This window comes from Trichechus manatus, unplaced genomic scaffold (genome assembly GCF_000243295.1).
Source record: "Trichechus manatus latirostris isolate Lorelei unplaced genomic scaffold, TriManLat1.0 scaffold00052, whole genome shotgun sequence".
NCBI lineage: Eukaryota > Metazoa > Chordata > Mammalia > Sirenia > Trichechidae > Trichechus > Trichechus manatus.
Window position 1 is genome coordinate 4061631 of NW_004443988.1, and position 15409 is coordinate 4077039.

The window sequence follows — 15409 nt, forward strand, 5'->3', positions numbered from 1 at the left end:
GCCATATCATTTTCCAAAATGGTTGTATCATTTGCATTCCCACCAGCAGTGCATAAGTGTTCCGATCTCCCCGCAGCCCCTCCAACACTTGTTATTTCCAGTGTTTTTGATTCGTGCCAGTAATGCCGGGGGTGAGATGGTATGTCATTGTGGTTTTAATTTGCATTTCTCTAATGGCTAGTGATCATGAGCATTTCCTCTTGTGTCTGTTGGCCATTTGAATGTCTTCTTTGGTGAAGTGTCCATTTCCTCTGCCCATTTTTTAATAGGATTATTTGCCTCTTTGTTGTAGAGGTATTGGATTTTCTTGTAGAAAAGTATGGAACGCTTCACCAATTTGCGTGTCATCCTTGTGCAGGGGCCATGCTAATCTTCTCTGTATCATTCCAATTTTAGTATATGTGCTGCCGAAGCAAGCACATCACATATATTTTTTTAACATAATGAGAATCTGAAAGATTAAAAAAAGATGTTATTTAATTTGCAGTTATTTGATTTCTTTTTATCATATGTTCATTAGCTGTTGGACTTTCTTCTTTGAATATTTTTTGTTTAGCTATTTAATCTTTTGGAATTTTTATGTGTGGTATTATGTAGAAATCTAACTTTTTTCTCCTAAAATCATTAGTCCCAATAGCATTTTATGAATGTTTTATTTTTTTACCCACTGATTTCAAAGTCTGCCTTTATCATATATAAAATTCCCACATACACGTGTTTATGTGTCTGTACTACTGTTCCTTTGATGTAATTCTGTCTGCATAATTATTGTAGTGTTTTAATGCTATTATAGCTTTAAAGTCTCTTCTTGTTAGTATTTCAAAATGTTTGTCTTGTTTATTCTTTGGTATTAATTTTTTACAGAGTAACTTTAGAATATATTCATCAAGTAAAAAAATAAACATAGAGATTTGGATTAGAATTGCATTGAGTTAAAGAGTCATTTGGGAGAGAATTAGCATCTTGGTGTTACTACATCTTTCTAGCTGGTCACTGGTATTTCTATTGTAGTTCAGTTCTTCCAGCCTTTGCTATGCTTATGTATGTTCTACACATGTGTATCTTGGTGGAATTAGGAGATCCTCTTCTCTGTGACTCTCCTCTTAGGGACTTTCCTCATACTCTGCTTCCCAGGAGTACCTTTTCCCAGGTGTTCTCTCTAGAAAGTTGTGGTTTTTTTCTTTCAGTCTTAGGTCCTCCCATCCCTCCCCCTTGTGCAGTTATGCCCAGTTGGGGTCCTCTTGGGTTGAAGCAGTAAGGGAGAAAAATACATAGTAGTGAGGATTTCCTCTGATCCTCTTCATACTACTCTGGCCCTGAGGGGCTGAGGGATGAATTTTCTCTTAGGCTTTTAAGTGCCCCATCTGGGCAGTAAAGCGTTATTTTTTGGGCTGGCTTTGGGGCATGGCCAACAGAGGAATAAAAAACGAGAGGAAAAAAAGAGAAGGAACTGGGACTTCTCTCTTCCACTCCCTCCTTCTAGCTCGCAGGTTCCCTCCACCAGAAGGAGGAGGTGTGTCTCGGAGTTCTCCTGTCAATTCCTGCTGTCAATTCCTGCTGCATAATTCTGGGACTCTGCCCACCCTCTGATCAAAATCGTAGATAAAGGTAGATTTTTTGTTTTTAAGAGTAAATTCACTGCATATTGGTTGTTCTTCAAGTTTTGACTTAGGTTGTTCTTGAAGTTTTGCTCTGACTTCCCTCGCCAGTGCACCTGCCATTGCGTTCTTGTCAGAGTCGTCAGGTGGGTTACATTTAATATTCCATCCAGAGTTTTTAGTTGTAATCAGTGCTGAGATGGGCTTAATGGGCTTTCTCCATCTTGTCCTTTGCTGAAAGTCAGGTTATTTTATTTTGAAAGTAATTGTTATTTTTAATTTCCAAAAGTTCTTTCTTGTTCCATGATTACTGCATTTTACGAACAGATTTTTCTTGTTTTTTGGACATATTAGCCTTTTGAATTTCTCTAAACATACCAATTAAAGTTAACAATATTTATTACTTTTTTTTTTTCCTTAACTCTATTTCTTTGGGTCATTGTGCCTCTGCTTTTTCACCTTACTGCCTCTCTTTTGTGCTGTTGTTTTTTATCAAGTGGCTATGATTCCTTGCTATTCTTTTCAACAACATTTTCAAATGAACGTCTAAATCAGTGGTTGTCAACACTTGGGGACCCAGTTAAAATTTAAATTCCTGGCCCCACTCCCAAAATTCTGATTCAGAAAGTCTAGGTTGCGATACCTTAACACCTAAGATGATTCTGATGTTGGTAGTTTGAAGATAATCCTTGAAATCTTGGTAACTGGTGTAACTTTGTAAAGGACAGTATTCTCCTTTACAACTCGTTATCTTCCCCACTGAATATTATGACTGACCACAGGACTCTGCAGGTCGGCTTCCCACTTACTCTGGTGTGTGGGAGGGGAAAAGTATATATAGGCAGAGTTCTGTTTTTCTTCATCATGTATTTGTAGGGAAAGGCTAATAAGCTGGGACCTCACCCTCAATTTCTGCTGTAGGGAAGGAATTTTTCTGCAGAAGAGTTCCGAGTAGCTCTGAGTTGTCTTCCTTTTTTTCCTTTCCATGGTCTCTGCCCATTGAGATTGTCGCTAGGCTTTTATTATCTTCATCTCAAAGTTCACACTTTAAGCCCTCTGACAAAGACTTTAGACTCATAGTAAATGCTGTGGCCAGCATTTGCTATTTACCAGCAGAGTTGTACTGGCCATCTTTGGTGGCTTTTTACTCATTTGTTCTGTGGCCTGCCTACATTCTCAGATTCTACTGACTGACTTAGGGAGAAGGATAGATGCCATCTGGAACTGAAAGTCCACTGTTACTTTTAAAGTGATGTTTTGCACTGTGTCAGAAGGTATTTCTATTGACTTCTCACATAAGATAATCATCATAATATCTGTAGAAGGATTACAAGCTTACTCAAAGAAAATGTAGCTTCCTTATTTTTTATAACTCATCTCTTCCTTCTAATGAGCCTTGGCCACTGAGTAACTGGAGGAAAAACACTAGAGTTATTCCAGTCTGGTAAACTAGGTGCTATCTAGTAACTTAAATTCATTGCTTTGGGTATTGCAGTCTCTGTTTGGATACTGAGCCATTCAGATATCATCTCCTCCTTCACACCTTTCCAAGGTGGAATCCAGGCATACAGGCTGGGTGTATGTGGCTTGTGTGACTTTGTTGTGGTGGATCCTCTGTCCATGTGTTATCTTCTAATCAGCTTATAGCCTCTGGTTTCTTCCTGCTCTCCTTTCAACTGGTCAGGGCTGCTCCTTGGAATTGTGACCACTGAGGTACTATCAAAACTCTCCTTGGGTGTTGTACAGATATCTGCGACTGAAGTTTGCAACTGATAATAAGTTGAAATCTGTTCTCTTGGCTCTCAGGGTGCATTGGTCATCTTCTTTGGTGTCATTGGTAACCTGATGTCTGGCTAGGGCTTCCCATTGGCTTCCTGGCCAATTGGTCTCTCTTCTAGGCCTCTGCTATGGAGTTACTTTGCCTCTGTCATAGTTGACCTCTCCTGGCAAACTCTCTGTTCCACATCATATGTTAATTTATCTTATACTGCTTGAGAGCACAGAGAAATTTCCTAATGTCTTCCATCGTACATGGGAGAAAAGGGAGACTCCGGAGCTAATCTCAGGTCCTTTCTCAACCTGACTGTGTCCCTGCACGTGTATTTTGATGTGGCTAATCCCAGCTTGGAAACCCTGGTGGTGCAGTGGTTAAAAATTTGGCTGCTCCTTGCAAACTCTATGGGGCAGTTCTACTCTGTCCTGTAGGGTTGCTGTGAGTCAGAATTGACTCAACATCAATGGCTTTGGTTTGGGTTTGGGTTAACCCCATCTTGTGCTGGGTGTGTGTGTATGTGTGTATGTGGTGGGGGGTCAGGGGTTATTGTTAGTAGTGGTGGTAAGGGTGGTAGTGGTCGTGGTGGTGGGTATATGTGTGTGTTTGGGACTTTAATTTACACATTTTCTAGATCATATCTTTTACCCTAGGTAGCATGCCTCCTGTTATAGCTGTCATGAGCAGAAGGGATGTCTTCTCTACTATAGAAGAAACTCTGTAATATGAATCTTTTAGACTTGGTCAGAAAATATTGATGTTTAAAAAAATCCTTCTTTGGAAAAAGCCAGGCTTTCAAGATTTATCTTGTTGTAAAATCCTTTTTTAAATTCAGAAGGTGAATATTAGCTATTTCTTTCTCTTTTCATTCCTAATCTTTTCCAAGAAAATTGATGTAACTCATAGAATTGTAGGTAGGCCAGTGTAAGGAAATGCAAATGAAAAAAAGCATATTAATAAATGTTTTCATAATCATTAGAGTATGTCTCTCCTCTTTTTTTTTTCAAAATTTCCTTGACTTCTCTTATACATTTACCCTTTTAACCATAGTATAGACTCTTATATGAATATATTTCTAAAAAAAATTGTATTTTTTATTTCATTTGTATTAAGCTTATAACTTTGAGATTGGTTTTTGTCTTAACAATAGTTTTCCCAAACAGGAAGATAGTTTGTGTCTCTATTTTTTCAAATCTTCTTTACATATTTATCCAGTAAAGTTTTATAGAAGTTTTAAAATGTAGATCTCTCAGGGGCAACTCAAAAGATTAGAGAGTAAACTTAGGGGGCAGTGAGTTTATGTTAATGCGGGAGGAACAGTTCTGAAAAGGAGGGAGAGAACGGTTGCACAACATGAAGAATATAATAAGTGTCACTGAATTGTACATGTAGAAATTGTTGAATTGATGTATGTTGTGCTGTGTATATTCCCATCAACAACAAAAAAGAAAATATTAAAAAAAAAAACCCTAAAACAAAAAACAAAAAAAACAAATGCATGTCATGACTCAAGTTGTGAAAATAAAAGCTTTTTATTATCTCATCAATAGCCCCTCTCCTCCCAAAAAATAGGTCTCTTGCATTCTTTTTAGGCTGTTCTTTTTAATTTTTTCATGTTTAAGAGAGCAAACTCCAGCTTGGAACTTAATTCCTTCTGCCTTGTGGCTTTTTCCTGTGTGTTCCCATAGCACTTTGTTTTTCTCTTTTGTAATAAACAAGTCAATTCTGACTCATGGCACCCCCACGTGTGTCAGAGTAGAACTGTGTTTTATAGGGTTTTCAGTGGCTGATTTTTCAGATGTAGATTGCCAGGCCTTTCTTCTGAGTTGCCTCTGGATGGACTCAAACCTCCAACCTTTTGGTTAGCAGCTTGGGTATATTAACCATTTGTATCACCCAGGGGCTTCTTTCTCTTTTGTAGAATCAGCTCAAGGGCAGGGACTTAGGTGTTGCTTGTCTTTATTTGCCTTAAGCAAACCAAATCCTTTGCTGTTGAGTCGATTCCGACTCATAGCAACCCTATAGGATGGAGTAGAACTGCCCCATAGGGTTTTGAAGGAGCGGCTGGTGGATTTGAACTGCCATTCTTTTGGTTAGCAGCCAGGCTCTTAACCCCTGCACTACCAGGGCTCCTTGTTTGCCTTAGTGCCTAACAAATTCCTGCTCATGATAGGCATGGGAGAATTAGCGATTCCTATACTTCTTCCCTGATTTATTTTCTCCATAGTACTTATCATATTCTAATATACTGTAATGTTTACTTACATGTTTTATTTATTGTCTGTCTCCCCCTACTAAATTATAGTAAGTACCATGAAGGCAGAAATTGTTAACTCTTATGCTTACTGCAATATTCCTAGCACCTAGAAGAGTACCTGGCACCAAGATGACCAGTGAATAATTTGTTGAATGAGTGAATGAATTGTTGAAATTTAGGAAATTGTCTAAATTATACCATACAGACTAAATTACTATAGGTAAAACTTCTGGCATGGAAAAAAATTAGTAATGTAATCAGCAAAACATAAAGTTTAAAAGCTAGAAAGACCTTTATATCATCTTATTCTATTCCATTTTGTGAAATGACCAAGGCACAATTAGTCCTAATGTGCCTCAGTTTTCTCCTCTGCAAGCTAAGAATAATTGTATCTTTCTTATAGATTGTCCTGATGCATGTATATAGAGCGTATTAACTCTTAGCATACTGGCACTTAGTGAAGGCTCAATAAAGGTTGGCTTCCATTACTATTATTTGGAATATTTTTCATCTGTAATTTTTGGATGTAAAATTTTTTTTAGCTTTTGCTTGAGTTTAAAAGAAAAAGAAGTTTATAGAGGCCAGGCTATCTGTTAATCTGTTTTAATTCGTTCAGTGTGCCAAGCTCCCTGTCCTCTGGGTGGATGCCTCTGCTCTTCCTTGGGCCCAGAGAACACTCTTCCCTGCCATGTTTGCCTGTTTAACACCTACTTACTTTTCAGGTCTTTCAGCCTAGGGCTCTAGTATGTCTTATTATTTCCTTCATTTTTTTAACTTTTATTTTGAAAATTTCCCAACATATACAGGAGTGGAGAGTGTAATTAATTCCTATATAACCATAATCCAGGGCTCCTGGATGGCACAAATGCTTTGCTCTCAGCTGCTAACCAAAAGGTTGGCAGTTCAAATCCACCCCAGGCACTGTGGAAGAAAGGCATGGTGATCTATTTCCATAAGATTATAGCCATTGAAAACCCTACACACAGTTCTACTCTGAAATACGTGGGGTCACCATGAGTCAGAATTGACTCGATGGCAATGAGTTTGGTACCCGTAATCCAGCATCAATAGCTCTCAGCGTTAGGTCTCTTTATATATCAAAGAAGCCTTAGTTTATATCCTAGTAAATACCTTTTATTTTTTCTTCATGGCACATTAACCACAATTTGGAATTATGTATTTAATATCTCTCTTCTCCATTAGATTGTAAGTTTTATAAAGGCATGAGTTTTGCTGTTTTCTTTATTGTGATATACCCAGTGTCTTATACAGTGCCTAAAACATGGTAGACTCTCAGCTGTCAAATGAATGAATTATTTAAATAACTGAAAGGGTTGCTGAAGGGTTTTTTTTTTTAACTTTATTTTTATTGTACTTTAGATGAAGGTTTGCAGAACAAACTAGCTTCTCATTAAACAGTTGGTACACATATTGTTCCGTGACATTGGTTGCCAGCCGCACAACATGTCACCACCCTCCCCTTCTTGACCTTGGGTTCCCTATTACCAGCTTTCTTGTCCCCTCCTTTCTTTTCGATCCTTGCCGCTGGGCTCGTATGCCCATTTAGTCTCGTTTTATGGGCCCGTCTAATCTTTGGCTGAAGGGTGAACCTCAGGAGTGATGTCATTACTGAGCTAAAAGGGTGTCCGGTGGTCATATTCTTGGGGTTTCTCTAGTCTCTGTCAAACCAGTAAGTCTGGTTTTTTTTTTTTGTGAGTTAGAATTTTGTTCTACATTTTTTCCCAGCTGTCCAGGACCCTCTATTGTGATCCCTGTCAGAGCAGTCGGTGGTGATAGCTGGGCACCACCTAGTTGTGCTGGACTCAGTCTGGTGGAGGCTGTGGTAGTTGTGGTCCATTAGTCCTTGGACTGATCTTTTCCTTGTGTCTTTGTTTTTCTTCATTCTCCCTCTGAAGGGCTTTAAAAGAAGAACATTTGATGAAAACTTTTTGACCAACAAAGGTTGAGTAAAATTAGTTGGGCAGCTTTATTTTAAAACTATAGTTAGGTACCTTCTCAGCTCAGATTTGTGTACTTACTAAACAACCTTGTGCTCTTAATTTGATTTATCCAACTAAGCTTCTCTGCTGGAAAACAAATTCACTGACCTCCTGGCAGAAATACTAATTGCATTTATAAGAAATTGTTCAGTGTAAATGACTAAATTAGCTTTTAGGGATCACTCCTGGATCAGGTAAAGTGATCCATTGAGGTACTAGACCCCCTGGGGCTGAGAGATAAAGTGCCCTGAAGGCTCTGTATAGAATAATCTTCAGGCCTTTGCCCAGCCATCAGCCTATCTCTTGTTACTATAACCTCATTTGATGAAAATCAAGAAAACTGTTTTTCTTCTCAAATTCCTGTTTCCTCCTACTTTTTTGTACTGTTTTGAAGCAGTTACCATGGTTACTAGTAGAGGCTCCTTGGGAGCTTTAAAAACATCAGTCAGTTTCACAGCTGGAGGCAGGGTGATCTAGATAAAAGCATAAGAATAAAGCTTACAGTGTTTTTTCACCTGTTATAACTGAGTTCTTTCATTAGGGAGCACTTTGCATAAAATGAAATGTTCTTTGTTCCCATTAAAGTAGACAACATTTTAATTTAAATTCACAGTAAGTAGCACCTGGCTGCTTTTTAGATTCAGGAAAAGGGAGATGACCACTCACCTGTCCCCCACCTGAGCCTGCCCTCTATCCTCTTTTTTCTTGTCTCTATTTCTTTACTACCTTCCCTGAGTCAATGGTGAGCGGTTGTAATGCTGACATTTGGGGCTCAGGATGGGTAAGATTGTGAAGTTGTAGTTTGGGATTAATGGGGGAGGGGGAGGGAAGAGAGATGAAGTAGCACTAAAAGCTTGATACAGTGGTACTAGGAGCATATTTGCCAAGATCAAGAAGCGTCAAGGACCAGCTCTTATCATTTGTTGTTGTTAGGTACCTTCAAGTCAGATGCAACTCATAGTGACCTTATGTATAACAGAACAAAATGTTGCCTGGACCTGTGACATCCTCACAGTCATTGCTGTGTTTGAGCCCATTAATGCAGCCACTGCGTCAACTCATCTCATTGAGGGTCTTCCTCTTTTTCACTGACCCTCTGCTTTACCAAGCATGATGATCTTCTCCAGTGATTGATCTCTCCTCATGACATGTCCAAAGTAAGCAAGACAAAGTCTTGCCATCCTTATTTCTAAGGAGCATTCTGGTTCTACTTCCTCTAAGACAGCCTTTCTTTCTAGATAAAATTTTATTAGAACATAGCCATCCTGCCCCTTAGGTTATGTATAGTTTGTGGTTGCTTTCATGCTACCATGGCAGAGTTGAGTAGTTGTGACAGTTAGCCTGTAAAACCTAAAATATGTACTATCTGTCTCTCTGCAGAAAAGTTTACCAGCCTCCAATGTAGCTGAATCATGGGAATGGTTGTATTAGGCAGAAAGCACACTCTTAGGTTATACTCCTTATGAACACTAGAATAGTGGCAGCATGAAAGGAGGGAGCTGGGGATTTGGGTCAGAGTAGTGGGTCTTCTGTCTCTAGGTAGCACAAATGGTTTGTACTTGACTGCTAAGCTAAAGGTTGGCAGTTCAAACCCACCCAGCAGGACTACAGAAGAGAAGTCCTGGTGATCTGCTTTCGTTAAGATTATAGCCAAGAAAACCCTATGAAGCAGTCGTACTCTGCATACGTGGGGTTGCCATGAGTCAGAATCAACTTGATGGCAGCTAACAACAACAACAAGAACAGTGGACCTTCTGGGCCTTTCTTTATTATAACGCCAAGCTCAAACTGTGAAAGGTGTAAAGGCAAAGCATTAATTTTTTTTCAAATTTCTTTGCCATTTTCTATTCCTATATGCATATTTGTGTCCACATTCTCATACTTACTCTTATGCTGTTAGTCAGTCATATATTCACATAAATATGGAAGTGACCTTGGAGATCACCTACTCCAGCGTCCTTATTTTACAGATGGCAAAAACAGAGTTCCCAAGTATTGTTATATGCCTTGTTTCACAAAAGCAGGTTAGTGGCAAGTCATGAGGGTAAAACCTTGGTTTTTTAACTCTGAGTGCCTGTTGTCATGCATACAGCCATTCATCTGTGAAGTCAGCCCCGTAAATTCTCACTCAATATATCTTTAGCTCTAAGTAGAACTTAGAAAGCTAAAGAAATGGCTGAATAAAAAAGAAGCATTAAATCTAGATTTTAATTTAACTCGGCTACTGATCTTTGCAGTGTACCATTTTCTAATAAGTAAGAGTAAGAATCTAGGAGATAAATTAGGTTATATAAGCTTGGCTGTGGACTGAGATTCAGATATTTGCTTCATTTTGTGGTCCATTTTCATAATGTTATTCACATGAGAGAAATGTGCAATTATTTAAGTAAACATAGTGCTGTATTCATAATCCTTAAGTAATTTGTAAGTGGAACATTGAAGAATTCAGAATCCATGTTGCTGTAAGTAGGTTATATAAGCTTGTTGTTTAAATGTTCTTTCTTTTGTGAACTGAACAAACTGTAATTTGTAATTTATAATAAAAATGCTTAATTTATGATTTTGCAACTTAATGGAAAAAAACTTCCTTTAAGAAAATTAGGTATAGTTTAACTAAAAAGACAAAAGAAATACTCCAGAAATTATAGCCATTTTACTTTTGTGTTACGGACAGGACTGTTGCTATCACAATTGGGACAAAGTCATTATTTTCATCAAATTCAGTACTGGAAAGGCTTCTCCCTTCATTGCATCAGAAAGTAATCACAGAATTTCTTCTTGCTGGTTCTCTGGGGATCCACTTTAGATAAGATAAATCCTAAGAGAAGCTTGCACAAAAGAGTATGTTGGAAACAGACTGAGAAAATTAGATATTAGCATCCTTTTGGCTTATTCTGCAGATGATTTATAAAACCTTAATAATAGTATCATTTGCTTATTTTTAATTAACCTCCACAAAATTGTGTAATTGTTTTTTCTTTCTCACTTTGTGATAATTTATGCCCCTCGACTTTCTTTCCTTTTACATTTAAAAAGTTTCAGAAAATCTTCTTAGAAATATAAATAATGACCAAGTTCATGTTATAGCTCAACAGACTTAACCAATCTTAATTATAAACTAGGATGCAATAAAACTTTTTTTTTTATTATGCTTTAGGTGAAAGTTTACAGAGCAAATTAGTTTCTCATTCAACAATCTATACACAAATTGTTTTGTGACATTGGTTGCAATCCCCGTGATGTGTCAGCACTCTCCCCTTCTCCATTGCAGGTTCCCTGTTTCCATTTGTCTCATTTTCCTGTTCTTCCTGCTTTCTAGGCCTTGCTTTTGGGCAGGTGTCACCCATTTGATTTCATTTACATGATTGAGCTAAGAAGCACGTTCTTCACGTGTGTTACTGTTTGTTTTATAGACGTCTAATCATTGGCTGAAGGGTGAACTTTGGGAGTGACTTCAGTTTTGAGTTAAAAAGGTGTCTGGAGGCCATAGTTTCGGAGTTCCTCCAGTCTCTGTCAGACCAGTCTGTTTTTTTTTTTTTGTGTGAATTTGAATTTTGTTCTACATTTTTCTCCCACTCTGTCTAGGACCCTCTATTGTGATCCTTGTTAGAGCAGTCATGGTGGTAGCTGGACACCATCTAGTTGTTCTGGTCTTAGGCTGGTGGAGGCTGTGGTAGTTGTGGTCCATTAGTCCTTTGGACTAACATTTGCCATGTGTCTTTGGTTTTCTTCATTCTCCTTTGCCCCGGATGGAATGGGACAAAACTGTTCAACTTTTAAAATACATGATTGGTATTTAATCCTTCAGAAATTTAAGCCATAGTAATTCAGTTTTTCTTATTTAGTTTTGTATTTTTATTGAAGTCCTATCTCCAAATGGATTGTCTGCATGAGGGAAATTAAACAAATATTTGTTTAAATTGGAAATTCTAAATAAACATTTTCGTTAACAGTTGATTCATCAGAATTGAGATTGACATGATACCATCATAATAGTTTGGTTATCACCCATCTGCAACTCTGATTTACTGTTATTGTTGTTGTTAGTTGCCATCAAGTCGATCCTGACTCACAGTGACCCCATGTGTGCAGTATAGAACTGCTCCATAGGGTTTTCAAGCTGTGTGACCTTTTGGAAGCTGAGCTTCAGGCTTGTCTCCTGAGTGGGTGGGCTCAAACTACCAACCCTTCGGCTAGTTGTTAAGCGCTTAACTGTTTGTGTCACTTAGGGACTCCTGATTTACTAAACCAAACCAAACTCATTGCCACTGAGTTGATTCTGACCCATAGTGACCCTGATTTACTAGGTTAGTTCAATTATCTAAGTTAGTGCTTTTCAGTTGTTTAAAACCATGTCCCTGAGAATGATAAAACTCATTTCTTCCTCTTGACTGTTGTTTGAAATGTAAAATAAATCTTATTTGTTTAAAAAAAAAAAAAGGAATTTGGTACAGAGTACTGCTTTTTTTTTTTTCCCCAAACTTATTAACACTCCTCCAATTTATTGAATTCTATTTAAATTTACAGACCAGAAGTTTCTAACATAAGGTCCATTGACCACTTCAGAGGGTCATTAAGCTCTCCTGATATTAAATACAAAATTTTGTCCATGGGGAAATTCTTTTGATAAGGGGTGTTAGTAGCTTTATTGGAGTCTCAAAGCTATCCATCACCCAAACAGGGTTAAAATCCATTTTTATATAGGACCTTTGAAGCATTGTACCTTCTAAAGGAATATTTAAGGTAAATTTGTTTTACTTTCTAGAATCACTTAATCATAGAATCTTAGAGCGGGCCAGCCTCTGTTTTTACAGATGAGGAAAACTGAAGTTAAATGATTTACCTAAGGATATTGTAGTTTAATCCTTGTTAAATTAGCAGGGTACCCAAGGGAACTCTTGTGGTATCTCGATTGATTTCTTAGGGCCTCTTTAGCCTTCCAACCTGTAGACAGGGGTTGTTGAGCTATCAACTTGACGACAAAGTATTTGTTTGAATACAAGCTTTTATGGATCAATAGAGATCTCTTAACAATTTGCTCCAGGTATTTCATGAAGTGTTAATATGGTGCTGTTTAGTCTCTTAGAGGGAGTGTATACGGAGACCCCTGTAGTCCCAAAGGAAAATCTCTTAGTCTTCATAAAAACTTAACATCGTTGGCAGTGTGCTTGTTGAAGTAGACTTCTAAGAGAAGGTAGGTCATGAAATTTCAGACTACAGGCAGTCCCCAGGTTATGAACTTTCGACTTCTGTACAAGCCATACTTACGAACCAACCTCTGTAAATTTTATTATATTAAAAATTCGAGGTACATACAATGGTTCATAATAACAAACGGGTGCTACTTTGCGATGTGCATCAAAACATTATTGTTATAATTACTGTTTTATGTTAAAGATGTTTTAGTGTATCTGGAAGTGTTTCTTTAATACATAGAAGTGTTTTTTATGCATAGAAAGGTCCACTCTGTACTGTATACTGTATACTAAGACTAACTGATGACTAACATTTCACTAACTGATGTTAGATATGAATCGTACCTAGCTATTCCACTTACGTACAAATTCAACTTAAAGACAAATTTAGGAATGGAACTTGTTCATAATCTGGGGACTACCTATATAGGAATCTCAGGCCTTTGAGCTTTTCATTCATTTATTTAACAGATATTTATTATGTGCCTGCTATGGGATGTAGGTGTTACCAGTTGATAAGGAATACTTGTGGGAAATGATGAGATTGTATTCATTTAATAATATCATCAGTTAAATTAATTTTAAGAAATGTTTTTCTCTTTAATCACTAACCCATAGAAGAAAATGTCATTCAGTAATATTGACAGAAGTTTTTATAAAATGGTCCTTAGCACACTCCCACAGAGTTATGAAATATAAATTCCCAGACTACTGGAAATCTCCTTATTTAAATACAGGTTCAAAGCCAAAAAAAAACTTTTTTTAAAAACACTGAGCTTTTTGTTTTATTTACCATTTTGCAGTGTCTGATTGAGATTTAGCCATTATTCTTAAGTTTGTAGTCTTTTTAATGTTTTAATTTAATGGTCATATTTCACATTGTTGAACATAGATCCTGAATTTTTATATTATTTGGGAATGTAAGACAACATAGCTGCAAGTGTAAAAGCTGCAGCAAATTAACTGAACGTATTAAATGAACTTAAATTTTAATCACTTTTCATATATACTTAAGATGCTTTCAAAATCAGGATTTTATGATTTAATGTGTTATTACATTTCAAAGAACTAAAGACTAATCCCATTTTACAGTGTTCATTTTTCATGCTATTCTTAAGATTTATGAACTGTGAGATTTTGTGTGTGTCTTTCCAATCCTAGCTAATCCATTTGGCTTTTCAAACTGGAACAAGATTCTTCAACATCGTAAATCCTATTTGAAGATTCTTTAGTCAGTTTGGAGCCCTGGTGGCACAGAGGTTAAGAGCTCGGCTGCTAACCAAAAGGTTGGTTTCTTTACTCAACTAAACCTCCCCTCCCCCACGGTTTTTTTTTTTTTTTTTCTTAATTAATTTTTTTTTATTGTACTTCAGTTGAAGGCTTCAAAACGAACAGTCTCTCATGAAACACATGTACACACATTATTTTATAACATTGGCCAACAACCCCACAACATATCAACCCTCTAACTTCTCAACCTCTTTTTTTGTTTGGTGAAAATACGCATAGCCAAAGATACACCATTTCAAAAATTTCTACATGCACAGCCCAGCGACATTGACTACGCTCTTTGAATTGTGCTGTTATTCTCACTTAAGATGAAGGCTTACAGAACAGAACAGTTTCCCATTCAACAGTTACTACAAATGTTGCCCTATGACAATGGTTAACAGTCTCACAACACATCAACAATATCCTTACTCAACCTTGGGTTCCCCAGCACCAGCTTCCCTGTCCCCTTCTGCTCTCTGGCCCTTGTCACTGGACTCCTGTACCTCGTTAGTCCCATTTGGTTTTACGGGGCTGTCCACTCCCAGGCCGAACAGCAAACCCTCGGAGGTAACTTCACCACTGAGCTAAAAGGGTATCTGGGGGCCATACTCCCGGGGCTTCTCCAGTCTCCTCCAGGCCAGTAAATCTGGTCTTCCTTTTTGTGAGTTAGAATTATGCTCTACATCCTTCTCCAGCTCCATCCAGAACCCTCTGCTGTGATCCCAGTCAGAGCAGTCAGTGGTAGCAGCCGGGCACTATCCAGCTACACTGGACTCAGTCCAGTGGAGGCCTTGGCAGCTGTGAACGGCTAGTCCTCCAGACTAATCTTCTCCCTGTATCCTGCTCCCTTCACTCTCCCCCGCTCCCAAAGGGATGAGACCAGTGGAGTATCTTAGATGGCTGCTCACAGGCTTTTCAGACCCTAGACGCTACTCACCAAGGTAGAATGTAGAACATTGTCTTTATAAACTGTGTTACGCCAATTGAGCTAGATGTTCCCTGAGACCATGGTCCCCACAGCCCTCCCCCCAGCAATTCAGTCCTTCAGGGAGTTTGGATGTATCTATGGAGCTTCCACGACCTTTCCTTGTACAAGTTGTGCTGCTTTCCCCTGTATTGTGTACTGCCTCACCCTTCACCCAAGATACCGCTTAGCTATTGCCTGTTTAGTATTTCCCCCCTACCCCTCCTATCCCTGGTAACCAACAAAGATTGTTACATTTTGTGTGTGAACTTTTTCATGTGTTTTTACAATAGAGGTCTCATACAATATTTGTCCTTTTGTGATTGACTTATTTCACTCAGCATAATGTCCT

The 15409-nt window shown here is 38.0% G+C and overlaps 1 protein-coding gene and 1 non-coding gene across 2 annotated transcripts in view; one reads left to right on the forward strand and one right to left on the reverse strand.

Annotated features, from left to right (window-relative positions):
- Positions 1 to 15409, forward strand: part of NCOA1 (nuclear receptor coactivator 1) — a 270561-nt gene that overhangs the window by 108773 nt on the left and 146379 nt on the right. The window contains exon 4 of the mRNA XM_023732415.1: positions 13983 to 14107. The gene's annotated coding sequence lies outside the window, so the exon portion shown is untranslated. The remainder of the gene's footprint in view (positions 1 to 13982; positions 14108 to 15409) is intronic.
- On the reverse strand, positions 314 to 420 carry LOC111820824 (U6 spliceosomal RNA). The gene has a single exon (XR_002824335.1). It is a non-coding gene; the product is annotated as a U6 spliceosomal RNA (small nuclear RNA).